The sequence below is a fragment of the Berghia stephanieae genome, chromosome 4 (genome assembly GCF_034508935.2).
Source record: "Berghia stephanieae isolate SIO BIC M18660-M18661 chromosome 4, UCSD_Bste_1.3, whole genome shotgun sequence".
Lineage (NCBI taxonomy): Eukaryota > Metazoa > Mollusca > Gastropoda > Nudibranchia > Aeolidiidae > Berghia > Berghia stephanieae.
In genome coordinates, this window is record NC_088363.1 from 61,502,153 (window position 1) to 61,514,639 (window position 12,487).

Below are 12,487 nucleotides of genomic sequence, written 5' to 3' on the forward strand. Positions count from 1 at the left end.
CTCCTATGTGATACTGCCTGTCTGTTGTGTTTTTCGGTCATGCATGACCTCATCCTAGAAACTCTTAACCTCCACCCTAAAGTTTGGAAACATTTACTGTCCTTTGATAGATGGAATGTCCCCATGTCGTAAAAGTGGCCGATGTTTATCTACCTGTTTCTTCCATTGTCCGAGGTCAAGCACTGCGTCCATCTATCTATTTTTGACAGGACAGTAACTGGACCGCTGCCACCTTTAAAAAAAAAAGAAGTCCACGGACACATTACACCGTTTACAAAATTGAAAGATGTAACCTTATTCTTATGGAGAAGGGAATGTGTGATTAAACTAGATCAAATTTTTATTATGAAAACAGTCTACTAGGATTGATAGTAAAGATACTTCCACATTTCAAACAGTTGATGATGCTTCTTATGGTTTAAATCTTAAATGTGTGTTTTAAAGTCTTGATCTGAATTATTTTTACAGTCGTTCAGCCCTCGGGAAATGGAGACAACATCTTAAGAATAATTCAAGACAATAATAATTATTATCAATCACCTGCAATACACTTCTATAGCTACAACACAGTATTCTGGGATATAATTAGAAGATCTATTAACTAGGTAAGTGCTTTAACTTTCTCCTTACTGACCATTTCATGGATTTTCCTCAAAACGTCATTGGCACACAACATTATATAGGATTTTATAACTCTAACCCAAAGGGGATTAGAACTTGTTATATATAATTTTGTTTAGTTCTTATAACTATAACATAAAATGTCTTCAAATTTTGTATCGTACAAAAAACATCTCAATGAGAAAAATGCTGTTTTCATCGTAACGAATGTGGCGATTTTCCTATAGTTGGTAAGGAGAGGGTTAAATTGAGAAATTAAGGAGCAGGCACTGGTGCAAGATAAAGATGTGAAAAAAGTATATGCTTTGTCTGGTACTGTTTCATAAACACGTTTTCAGATCTTTAAGTGTTTTAATTGCGTTGCGGAAATCGTTTTAAATATGCCATTTCTGTCTTGGATATTCGTTTGACTGGTAACATTTTTGTTATATATACATGATAATTATTACTGTAAAACTCTTTTAGTTTCAAGGAAGGTTCTTTAACTAAGACTCTTTTAAATTAATAAAATGGGTAATAAAAGGTCAGCAAGTTAAAACGATGTGATTCGCGTTTGTTTATAATTTTGTAGTTTGATTTTGGGGAGCATGTTGTCCGAATAAGCATGATTATCATTAATAATTTGTTTTAGTAATTAGTGTTACGGAGTTATAACTCTCAGACCACCGTGTTGCTCATTTTAGCCATCAACATTCTGCGGCCACCTCATGGATTCTTTTTAAATGTAGCATCCATTGACATGATTCTATGTAAGTAATGATACTATAGTCAGATTTTTTATGTAGTTTGTATTAAATTTTGAATTTTTTGTTTATGGCATATTATCTACATCATGTCGCAAATACCAAAGACTTATATGAAATCTCTCGCTTTAAATCATTTGAAATAGTGATTACAAGATATGAAGTGAGTAGAAAAGTGCCAGAAGACAATAGAGAATAAAAAATTTTTTCGCGGCGGTGGTGGGGTTTGAACCTGCGACCTTATTGGTACGACAACTCCGCCTGGCAGGTGAGAGCGTGGCTCTACCGTGTGAGCTATCCACGAACACAAAATATTCGTTTCAAACCCAAAGTCATTTCTAGATCCCTCTCTCACCCACTTCTTGAGATCGCCGATTCGTTCGCCACCATCGCGAAGTAATTTTGACCAGCAGTTAAGCTTAATAGCCAATATTCTCATCACAAACATATAACATAGAAACGATTGAGACATTGAGTATGCTCCGGTGTATGGGGTGAATTTTTAATTCAGAAAAGTGAGTGGAGCAGGCACTTATGTTGGTAACAACAAGATATGAAGTGAGTAGAAAAGTGCCAGAAGACAATAGAGAATAAAAAATTTTTTCGCGGCGGTGGTGGGGTTTGAACCTGCGACCTTATTGGTACGACAACTCCGCCTGGCAGGTGAGAGCGTGGCTCTACCGTGTGAGCTATCCACGAACACAAAATATTCGTTTCAAACCCAAAGTCATTTCTAGATCCCTCTCTCACCCACTTCTTGAGATCGCCGATTCGTTCGCCACCATCGCGAAGTAATTTTGACCAGCAGTTAAGCTTAATAGCCAATATTCTCATCACAAACATATAACATAGAAACGAAATAGTGATTGTAAACTTGATATTGTCAAATTAACAAACACTGTTTATTTAACTTTGACAAATAAATGATAAAGAGTAGACTGAGAAAAGGCATACCTCAACCTTCGCAAACTAGAGGAAAATTATATTTCATTGGATGGAGTGATGCTCGGAATCTTTCTGTAGTCGTTTCATTTCACCTTGTCATCATTCTTGTCATCAGACTGTGCCGATTGATGTGCCCAGTATTTCTTATTTGTTGTTGTAGTTGTTGTTGTTATTATTGTTGAACACATTTTTGTGGAGGCACTGTCTCATAATTGATGAATTTTTACTTTTGACCAGTCTACATAAATTTATGTAATCCTCTTTGGCATAAACAAAGCTATTTCTCAAACTTTTGCTATCAAAATTATATCGAAAGCGAAAGCGCGTTATCTTCACTTTCGTTTGTATTCACTAGTAATATGTATTGATAGTTACAAAATGTAGATGTCTGATAGTTAATAATTGCATTCGTTGCTTCATATTCAAATACTGCACTATATCGTTTAAGCTTCAAATAGCCGAACACTCCAGTTCAACGAATTCCTTCAAAATGGATATGCAGAAAATTAATAATTTTGATAATGTAAATCGTCTATGAACTCCGATCCTCACCTGTTATCAATTGTAATACAGCTGTAATAAACGAAATCCTTTCCTATTCTTTTAAAATTCATGAAAAACTATTTTTTATTAAGACAAATTGATTCAGAGGTTTATACAAATTTTTGCAGCTTTGCACTGGGGGCCAGCTGAGAAAAAGAAGAAAAACACGCGCCACTTATTAAAAATCTGACTATAATTATGCAGAGTACTATTTTCATCTCTTCTGAGTATATGCCCAAGAAGTCGCCATCTTGCCTCCAGGTTTTGAATGGATTGCGATACTAACGAAAGAGTGAAAATGGAAAGGCTTCGTATGGAAACAAAACAGACAATGGACGTTTCGGGTACAAACCCTTCGTCAGCACAACAATACACAAATAAACGTGGAAAACAAATAAAATATAATGAAAAATAACTTGTATCGTCTGTACTCAATGGTGGTTGCAGTATGAATGAAATGTTAGCGTGGCGTGGGTAGAGGATAGGGTGCCCCAGGGGGGTGATCTAATTGATAAGCAAAGGTCAGCGTCAGGGAACAGAACTTTCCAGACTATAATGGAAGATAAAAGTAGTAGTAGTAGTAGCAGTAGTAGTAGTAGTAGTAGTAGTAGTAGTAGTAGTAGTAGTAGTAGTAGTAGTAGTAGTAGTAGCAATAGTAGTAGTAGTAGTAGTAGTAGTAGTAGTAGTAGTAGTAGTAGTAGTAGTAGTGGAACGCTGTAGTTAAACAGTAGGGGGTGGTGGAGGGGGTGAGGTGAAAGGGTCACGGCGGAGGTGGGAGGGGGGGGGGGGGGTTGCTGGATGAGCGAAGGTCGAATCTTCGCGAAGGAACGATGCGATAGTAAAGTGGAATATACCGATAAATAGATAGATGGATAGACAGATAGATAGGTAGATAGACAGAAAAGAGGGGAGAGAAGAGAGAGAGAGAGAGAGAAAAAAATATTTATAAAAAAAAAAAAAAAAAAAAAAAAAAAAAAAAAAAAAAAAAAAAAAAAAAACCACAAAAAAAAAAAATTAAAAAAAAATAAATAAATAAATAAATAAATAAATAAATTAAAAAAAAAAAAAAAAAAAAAAAAAAAAAAAAAAAAAAAGGGGGGGGGGGAGGGGGGGCAGGGGGGGGGGGGTTTGGTTTGTGGCGGACCTGTAGAGAGGGGAAATTAGAGAGAGAGAGGGGGGGGAGGGAGAAAAGAGAGAGAGAGGGGGGGCAAAGAAAGAAAGAAAGAAAGAAAGAGAGAGAGAGAGAGAGAGAGAGAGAGAGAGAGAGAGAGAGAGAGAAAGGGGGGAGGGGAGGTGAGAGAGTGCGAGTAAACAGCCATGATAGCTGGGTCTATATGTATATTAATGGATAAAAAAGTGGATGATTGGACACAATGAGAGATAGCTAGGAAGGTAGATGACTATGAATCGGTAGATAATCAGAAGATAGATAGATGGCTAGCTAGCAGGATAGATAGATAGATAGATAGACAGACAGATAGATAGATAGATAGATAGATAGATAGATAGATAGATAGATAGATAGATAGATAGATAGATAGATAGATAGATAGGTAGGTAGGTAGGTAGGTAGGTAGAGTTGTAGTTTTAGTAGTATGAACAGTAGTAGTAGTAGTAGTAGTAGTAGTAGTAGTAGTAGTAGTAGTAGTAGTAGTAGTAGTAGTAGTAGTAGTAGAAGTAGTAGAAGTAGTAGTAGTAGTAGTAGTAGTAGTAGTAGTAGTAGTAGTAGCAGCAGTAGCAGTAGTAGTAGTAGTAGTAGTAGTAGTAGTAGTAGTAGTAGTAGTAGTAGTAGTAGAAGTAGTAGAAGTAGTAGTAGTAGCAGCAGCAGTAACTGTAGTGGCAGAAGTGAGAGCAGCAGTGGTGATGAATATGGGTGACGTTGACATCTAGTGGTGGTCAATCCTGGTGTTGAGTCCGCGTGGAGTCAGCGTTCCCAACAACTTGATCAGGTGAGATTCCCTACGTCGACGGGCGGAAGTGTCCGAATGGCAAAAACTAAGCACACACACACGCACACACTGTACATCGCAGTGGTCTGGCAGATTGAAGTGTCTGGCCACTGCTGTTTCTGCACAGTTCGATATGTCACGCAAGTGCTGCACGAATCTGTCACCCAGCCTCTTTCCGGTCTCGCCAACGTAAGCAATCCCACACAGGGAGCACGTAATCGCATAGACTAGATTACGGTCAGTGCAAGTAAACGGCCGCCTGATGTCCCAAATCTTGTCTGGAAAGCTGACTCTGTCATACTCCCACAGGTGCCCACAAGTCTTGCATCGGGGTCGCATACACGATCTGGCTTTAGGTCCATCCCTGGGTATGGGTTCCATGCGGCTTCTGACAAGGAGATCCCTCAGGTTACGATCCCGTCGATATGCTACCAACGGGGTTCTGAGAAAACTCTGTGGGTGTCTTCGCCCGCCTGGAGGATCCCATAGTTCTGCAATAGGATGTTCCTCACTTGATCGGCATGGGGGTGATGCGTGAGGACTAAAATGGGACGCTGTGTCTCCTGCTTCCTGGCATTGCGAGGCCTCATTGCTGCTTCTCTCGACACGAGGCTGGCTTTCCGGACAGCCTTAAGCAAAACCTTTTCAGGATATTCCCGTGCCCTAAAAAAATCGAGCATGCGATCACGTTGAAGCGCAAATTCATCATCTTCCAGACAGAGTCTCCGCAAGCGGAGTATCTGACTGAATGGGATGGAGTCTTTGCACTTCACCGGATGGGATGACCGATAGAGCAGGTAGCTGTGACTGTCCGTTTCCTTGTAGTGTACAGTGGTCCGTACTCCCGTGCTGGTCAATACAGCCTTGATGTCCAAAAAGTTCACCTCAGAGGTTGAAATCTCATAAGTGTACTCTATGGACGGGTGGAAGGAGTCCATCGCTAGGATGAACCCTTTCAACTGGCTGTGGGTCAATGACGTAATGCCGAAACAGTCGTCAATGTACCTTTTGAACAGCTCGGGGGCAGGTCCGCTGCACTGACGGAAGAAGGTTTCCTCAAGGTAGCCCATGAAGAGGTTAGCATATGAGGGACCCATCTTGGTGCCCATCGCAACACCTGAGATCTGATGGAAAAATACATCATTGAACTCAAAAGTGTTGAGTGTGAGCACAAGTTCGGTGAGCCTCACAATGCTGTTGCTGGAAATCCCTGGTAATGGATGACGGTCGACGAAATGCCTGATGGCACGCAGTCCGTCAGGATGCGGTATGGATGTGTACAGTGCCTTCACATCCATGGTGAAAATCAGCCGTGGACGTTCATCCTGGAATCGAATTTCGTCAATGACACCAAGAGCATGGTTAGTGTCCTTGATATACGATGGCAGGGTGGGAACTATACGTTGAAATACCGCATCGAGGAACTGCGATACCTTCTCAGTAGGGCACGAGATAGCCGACACAATCGGCCTTCCAGGTGGAGTGTCAGACAATTCCCGGATCTTGTGTATCTTAGGGAGCATGTAAAAACATGGATTACCTAGGTCGCTGGGGTCGTGTTTAAGGACCTCTGCTCTACTTGGTAATTCTCCCTGCGATACCAAAGACTGGATTGTCTGGTGGACTTTGGTGTTGTTAGCAAGTGTTGGGTCCGAAGTCACTTTCTCATAAAATATCTGGTCACTCAATTGCCTGTGGCCCTCAGCTCTATAGAGCTCAGCGTCCCAAACAACTACGGCCCCTCCTTTATCAGCCGCTTTGATCACTATATCACGACGTGATCTGAGTGATCGTACGGCAGCCCATTCAAGACGGGTGAGGTTAGACCTCTTGATGGGTGTGGGTCGTAGTGCCTCGATCTGTCTAAGACAAGTCTGGATAAACAGGTCGAGTGTAGGGGACTTGCCAGGACTAGGAGTCCAGTTTCTTTTACGTCGTGAGAAAGCGGCAAACGGATCCTCAGGGTCACGGTCATAGTCATGGTCACGTTCATCATCTTTGAAGTGATACTTCAAGCGTAAAATACGCATGAAGCGACGTACATCCGACTCAATGCGGGACTGGTCGGACGTTCTTCGCAGTGGGATGAACTTGAGACCTTTCCTTAAGACCGATTCCTCTGCACTGCTCAACTGGATGGTCGGGGGGACAGAAACTACCAGCCGGTTGTTGTTATGGTTCCTACTGGGGGGGATAGCTCCAACATTATCCATCACGTGGGTGGGTTCGCTGGTGGGTGGGGTGAATTGTTCGCTTCCAGACTGGTCCCCGGCTGTTGGAGGGACTCCCAAACCACCAATGGTGACTGGCTGGTTATGGGTGCCATTAAGAGCAGTGGGGCCAGAGGAAGGTTCAATGGGTGAATCCACCGATGGGAGTGTTGCCGAATGAGAAGGGAGGTTATCGTCAAGATGTGTAATTCTGTTTGGAAAGAGAGCATCTAATTTACTAGTTTTTACATAATTTAAGCATGCATGGTAATGTTGATTACATAAATGTATGAATAACCTAATGGCTTTGTAAAGTGTATGATTATGATAAGTACGATGCCTCAAGCATGTGGAGGATGTGTCGATGGTGTGTGTTAGTTTGGATATCTGTTTGCGAAGGATGTCTGTAGTAAGTCTAAGTCTTTGCATAGCACACTTGGATTCTAATTCCAGAAACTGGGAGAACTGGGATGAGGTTAGAGAGCCTAAAGAAGGGTGGAAATGTGAAACGAATCCTTTAGGGGCCGTGCGTTTCCTAAGGCAGTACAATAAGAAATTCAAGTGGCTGCTAGCTCGAGTTTTATAGAGGGTGGCGTGGGCGAGAGTGTAGCCTACTTGAGATAGGTGGATAGGGAAAGTGGAAAGAAACGTACGAATGTCCCGTAAGGAAGAGCGCAAGAGTTGCTTGGGAGATGTATGAGGCATGGTGAAAATATGGGAAGAGGGCGAAAGGCTAAAAGGATGAGTAAGGTAATCAATAAGTATAGGTAAACTGGAGAGGCGAGTGAATGAGAGAAAGGAAGGGAGGGATAGACTGAGAGGTGTGGTAAGAGAGAGGTAGTGGTTGAAAACGTGGGTGTGGTGAATAATAATGCTGAGATGTAGATGGTAAGGGGGGGGGGGGGGGGGGGTAGTGTGCTAAAAGAGGTAGACTGGTAGGGGAGAAGAGTGTAAATAAATATATAAATATGAGAGTAATGAAAAGGTGATGTAGTGCAATGTTGGATAAAACTAAATTGATAAGCTGAAAAGTATATTTTAAAAATGCAACATATAGCAGTACAAATTAAACAGAAATAAACACTTTACCTACGTAAAGCACTAGGTAACACTGATGGGGACGGTCCAAAAACAAGGTATGGCAGCAGAAGTATAATTCAAGTGAATCAACGAAAAAACTCAAATGAATCAAAACGGAAAAGTAGAAAACGGTAAGGGCTGCCTGAAGCCGGTGATCGTAAAATACTAACGAAAGAGTGAAAATGGAAAGGCTTCGTATGGAAACAAAACAGACAATGGACGTTTCGGGTACAAACCCTTCGTCAGCACAACAATACACAAATAAACGTGGAAAACAAATAAAATATAATGAAAAATAACTTGTATCGTCTGTACTCAATGGTGGTTGCAGTATGAATGAAATGTTAGCGTGGCGTGGGTAGAGGATAGGGTGCCCCAGGGGGGTGATCTAATTGATAAGCAAAGGTCAGCGTCAGGGAACAGAACTTTCCAGACTATAATGGAAGATAAAAGTAGTAGTAGTAGTAGCAGTAGTAGTAGTAGTAGTAGTAGTAGTAGTAGTAGTAGTAGTAGTAGTAGTAGTAGTAGTAGTAGCAATAGTAGTAGTAGTAGTAGTAGTAGTAGTAGTAGTAGTAGTAGTAGTAGTAGTAGTAGTAGTAGTAGTAGTAGTAGTGGAACGCTGTAGTTAAACAGTAGGGGGTGGTGGAGGGGGTGAGGTGAAAGGGTCACGGCGGAGGTGGGAGGGGGGGGGGGGGGGTTGCTGGATGAGCGAAGGTCGAATCTTCGCGAAGGAACGATGCGATAGTAAAGTGGAATATACCGATAAATAGATAGATGGATAGACAGATAGATAGGTAGATAGACAGAAAAGAGGGGAGAGAAGAGAGAGAGAGAGAGAGAAAAAAATATTTATAAAAAAAAAAAAAAAAAAAAAAAAAAAAAAAAAAAAAAAAAAAAAAAAAAAAAAAACCACAAAAAAAAAAAATTAAAAAAAAATAAATAAATAAATAAATAAATAAATAAATTAAAAAAAAAAAAAAAAAAAAAAAAAAAAAAAAAAGGGGGGGGGGGGAGGGGGGGCAGGGGGGGGGGGTTTGGTTTGTGGCGGACCTGTAGAGAGGGGAAATTAGAGAGAGAGAGGGGGGGGAGGGAGAAAGAGAGAGAGAGGGGGGGGCAAAGAAAGAAAGAAAGAAAGAAAGAGAGAGAGAGAGAGAGAGAGAGAGAGAGAGAGAGAGAGAGAGAAAGGGGGGAGGGGAGGTGAGAGAGTGCGAGTAAACAGCCATGATAGCTGGGTCTATATGTATATTAATGGATAAAAAAGTGGATGATTGGACACAATGAGAGATAGCTAGGAAGGTAGATGACTATGAATCGGTAGATAATCAGAAGATAGATAGATGGCTAGCTAGCAGGATAGATAGATAGATAGATAGACAGACAGATAGATAGATAGATAGATAGATAGATAGATAGATAGATAGATAGATAGATAGATAGATAGATAGATAGGTAGGTAGGTAGGTAGGTAGGTAGAGTTGTAGTTTTAGTAGTATGAACAGTAGTAGTAGTAGTAGTAGTAGTAGTAGTAGTAGTAGTAGTAGTAGTAGTAGTAGTAGTAGTAGTAGTAGTAGTAGAAGTAGTAGAAGTAGTAGTAGTAGTAGTAGTAGTAGTAGTAGTAGTAGTAGTAGTAGCAGCAGTAGCAGTAGTAGTAGTAGTAGTAGTAGTAGTAGTAGTAGTAGTAGTAGTAGTAGTAGTAGAAGTAGTAGAAGTAGTAGTAGTAGCAGCAGCAGTAACTGTAGTGGCAGAAGTGAGAGCAGCAGTGGTGATGAATATGGGTGACGTTGACATCTAGTGGTGGTCAATCCTGGTGTTGAGTCCGCGTGGAGTCAGCGTTCCCAACAACTTGATCAGGTGAGATTCCCTACGTCGACGGGCGGAAGTGTCCGAATGGCAAAAACTAAGCACACACACACGCACACACTGTACATCGCAGTGGTCTGGCAGATTGAAGTGTCTGGCCACTGCTGTTTCTGCACAGTTCGATATGTCACGCAAGTGCTGCACGAATCTGTCACCCAGCCTCTTTCCGGTCTCGCCAACGTAAGCAATCCCACACAGGGAGCACGTAATCGCATAGACTAGATTACGGTCAGTGCAAGTAAACGGCCGCCTGATGTCCCAAATCTTGTCTGGAAAGCTGACTCTGTCATACTCCCACAGGTGCCCACAAGTCTTGCATCGGGTCGCATACACGATCTGGCTTTAGGTCCATCCCTGGGTATGGGTTCCATGCGGCTTCTGACAAGGAGATCCCTCAGGTTACGATCCCGTCGATATGCTACCAACGGGGTTCTGAGAAAACTCTGTGGGTGTCTTCGCCCGCCTGGAGGATCCCATAGTTCTGCAATAGGATGTTCCTCACTTGATCGGCATGGGGGTGATGCGTGAGGACTAAAATGGGACGCTGTGTCTCCTGCTTCCTGGCATTGCGAGGCCTCATTGCTGCTTCTCTCGACACGAGGCTGGCTTTCCGGACAGCCTTAAGCAAAACCTTTTCAGGATATTCCCGTGCCCTAAAAAAATCGAGCATGCGATCACGTTGAAGCGCAAATTCATCATCTTCCAGACAGAGTCTCCGCAAGCGGAGTATCTGACTGAATGGGATGGAGTCTTTGCACTTCACCGGATGGGATGACCGATAGAGCAGGTAGCTGTGACTGTCCGTTTCCTTGTAGTGTACAGTGGTCCGTACTCCCGTGCTGGTCAATACAGCCTTGATGTCCAAAAAGTTCACCTCAGAGGTTGAAATCTCATAAGTGTACTCTATGGACGGGTGGAAGGAGTCCATCGCTAGGATGAACCCTTTCAACTGGCTGTGGGTCAATGACGTAATGCCGAAACAGTCGTCAATGTACCTTTTGAACAGCTCGGGGGCAGGTCCGCTGCACTGACGGAAGAAGGTTTCCTCAAGGTAGCCCATGAAGAGGTTAGCATATGAGGGACCCATCTTGGTGCCCATCGCAACACCTGAGATCTGATGGAAAAATACATCATTGAACTCAAAAGTGTTGAGTGTGAGCACAAGTTCGGTGAGCCTCACAATGCTGTTGCTGGAAATCCCTGGTAATGGATGACGGTCGACACTTGTCTTAGACAGATCGAGGCACTACGACCCACACCCATCAAGAGGTCTAACCTCACCCGTCTTGAATGGGCTGCCGTACGATCACTCAGATCACGTCGTGATATAGTGATCAAAGCGGCTGATAAAGGAGGGGCCGTAGTTGTTTGGGACGCTGAGCTCTATAGAGCTGAGGGCCACAGGCAATTGAGTGACCAGATATTTTATGAGAAAGTGACTTCGGACCCAACACTTGCTAACAACACCAAAGTCCACCAGACAATCCAGTCTTTGGTATCGCAGGGAGAATTACCAAGTAGAGCAGAGGTCCTTAAACACGACCCCAGCGACCTAGGTAATCCATGTTTTTACATGCTCCCTAAGATACACAAGATCCGGGAATTGTCTGACACTCCACCTGGAAGGCCGATTGTGTCGGCTATCTCGTGCCCTACTGAGAAGGTATCGCAGTTCCTCGATGCGGTATTTCAACGTATAGTTCCCACCCTGCCATCGTATATCAAGGACACTAACCATGCTCTTGGTGTCATTGACGAAATTCGATTCCAGGATGAACGTCCACGGCTGATTTTCACCATGGATGTGAAGGCACTGTACACATCCATACCGCATCCTGACGGACTGCGTGCCATCAGGCATTTCGTCGACCGTCATCCATTACCAGGGATTTCCAGCAACAGCATTGTGAGGCTCACCGAACTTGTGCTCACACTCAACACTTTTGAGTTCAATGATGTATTTTTCCATCAGATCTCAGGTGTTGCGATGGGCACCAAGATGGGTCCCTCATATGCTAACCTCTTCATGGGCTACCTTGAGGAAACCTTCTTCCGTCAGTGCAGCGGACCTGCCCCCGAGCTGTTCAAAAGGTACATTGACGACTGTTTCGGCATTACGTCATTGACCCACAGCCAGTTGAAAGGGTTCATCCTAGCGATGGACTCCTTCCACCCGTCCATAGAGTACACTTATGAGATTTCAACCTCTGAGGTGAACTTTTTGGACATCAAGGCTGTATTGACCAGCACGGGAGTACGGACCACTGTACACTACAAGGAAACGGACAGTCACAGCTACCTGCTCTATCGGTCATCCCATCCGGTGAAGTGCAAAGACTCCATCCCATTCAGTCAGATACTCCGCTTGCGGAGACTCTGTCTGGAAGATGATGAATTTGCGCTTCAACGTGATCGCATGCTCGATTTTTTTAGGGCACGGGAATATCCTGAAAAGGTTTTGCTTAAGGCTGTCCGGAAAGCCAGCCTCGTGTCGAGAGAAGCAGCAATGAGGCCTCGCAATGCCAGGAAGCAGGAG

At 43.0% G+C, this 12,487-nt stretch overlaps 1 protein-coding gene across 1 annotated transcript in view; it reads left to right on the forward strand.

The window, feature by feature from the left end:
* Nucleotides 1-12,487, forward strand: part of LOC144970961 (putative transporter HI_0519) — a 56,996-nt gene continuing 44,509 nt past the window's right edge. Inside the window, exon 1 of the mRNA XM_078911181.1 lies at nucleotides 1-605. The gene's annotated coding sequence lies outside the window, so the exon portion shown is untranslated. The remainder of the gene's footprint in view (nucleotides 606-12,487) is intronic.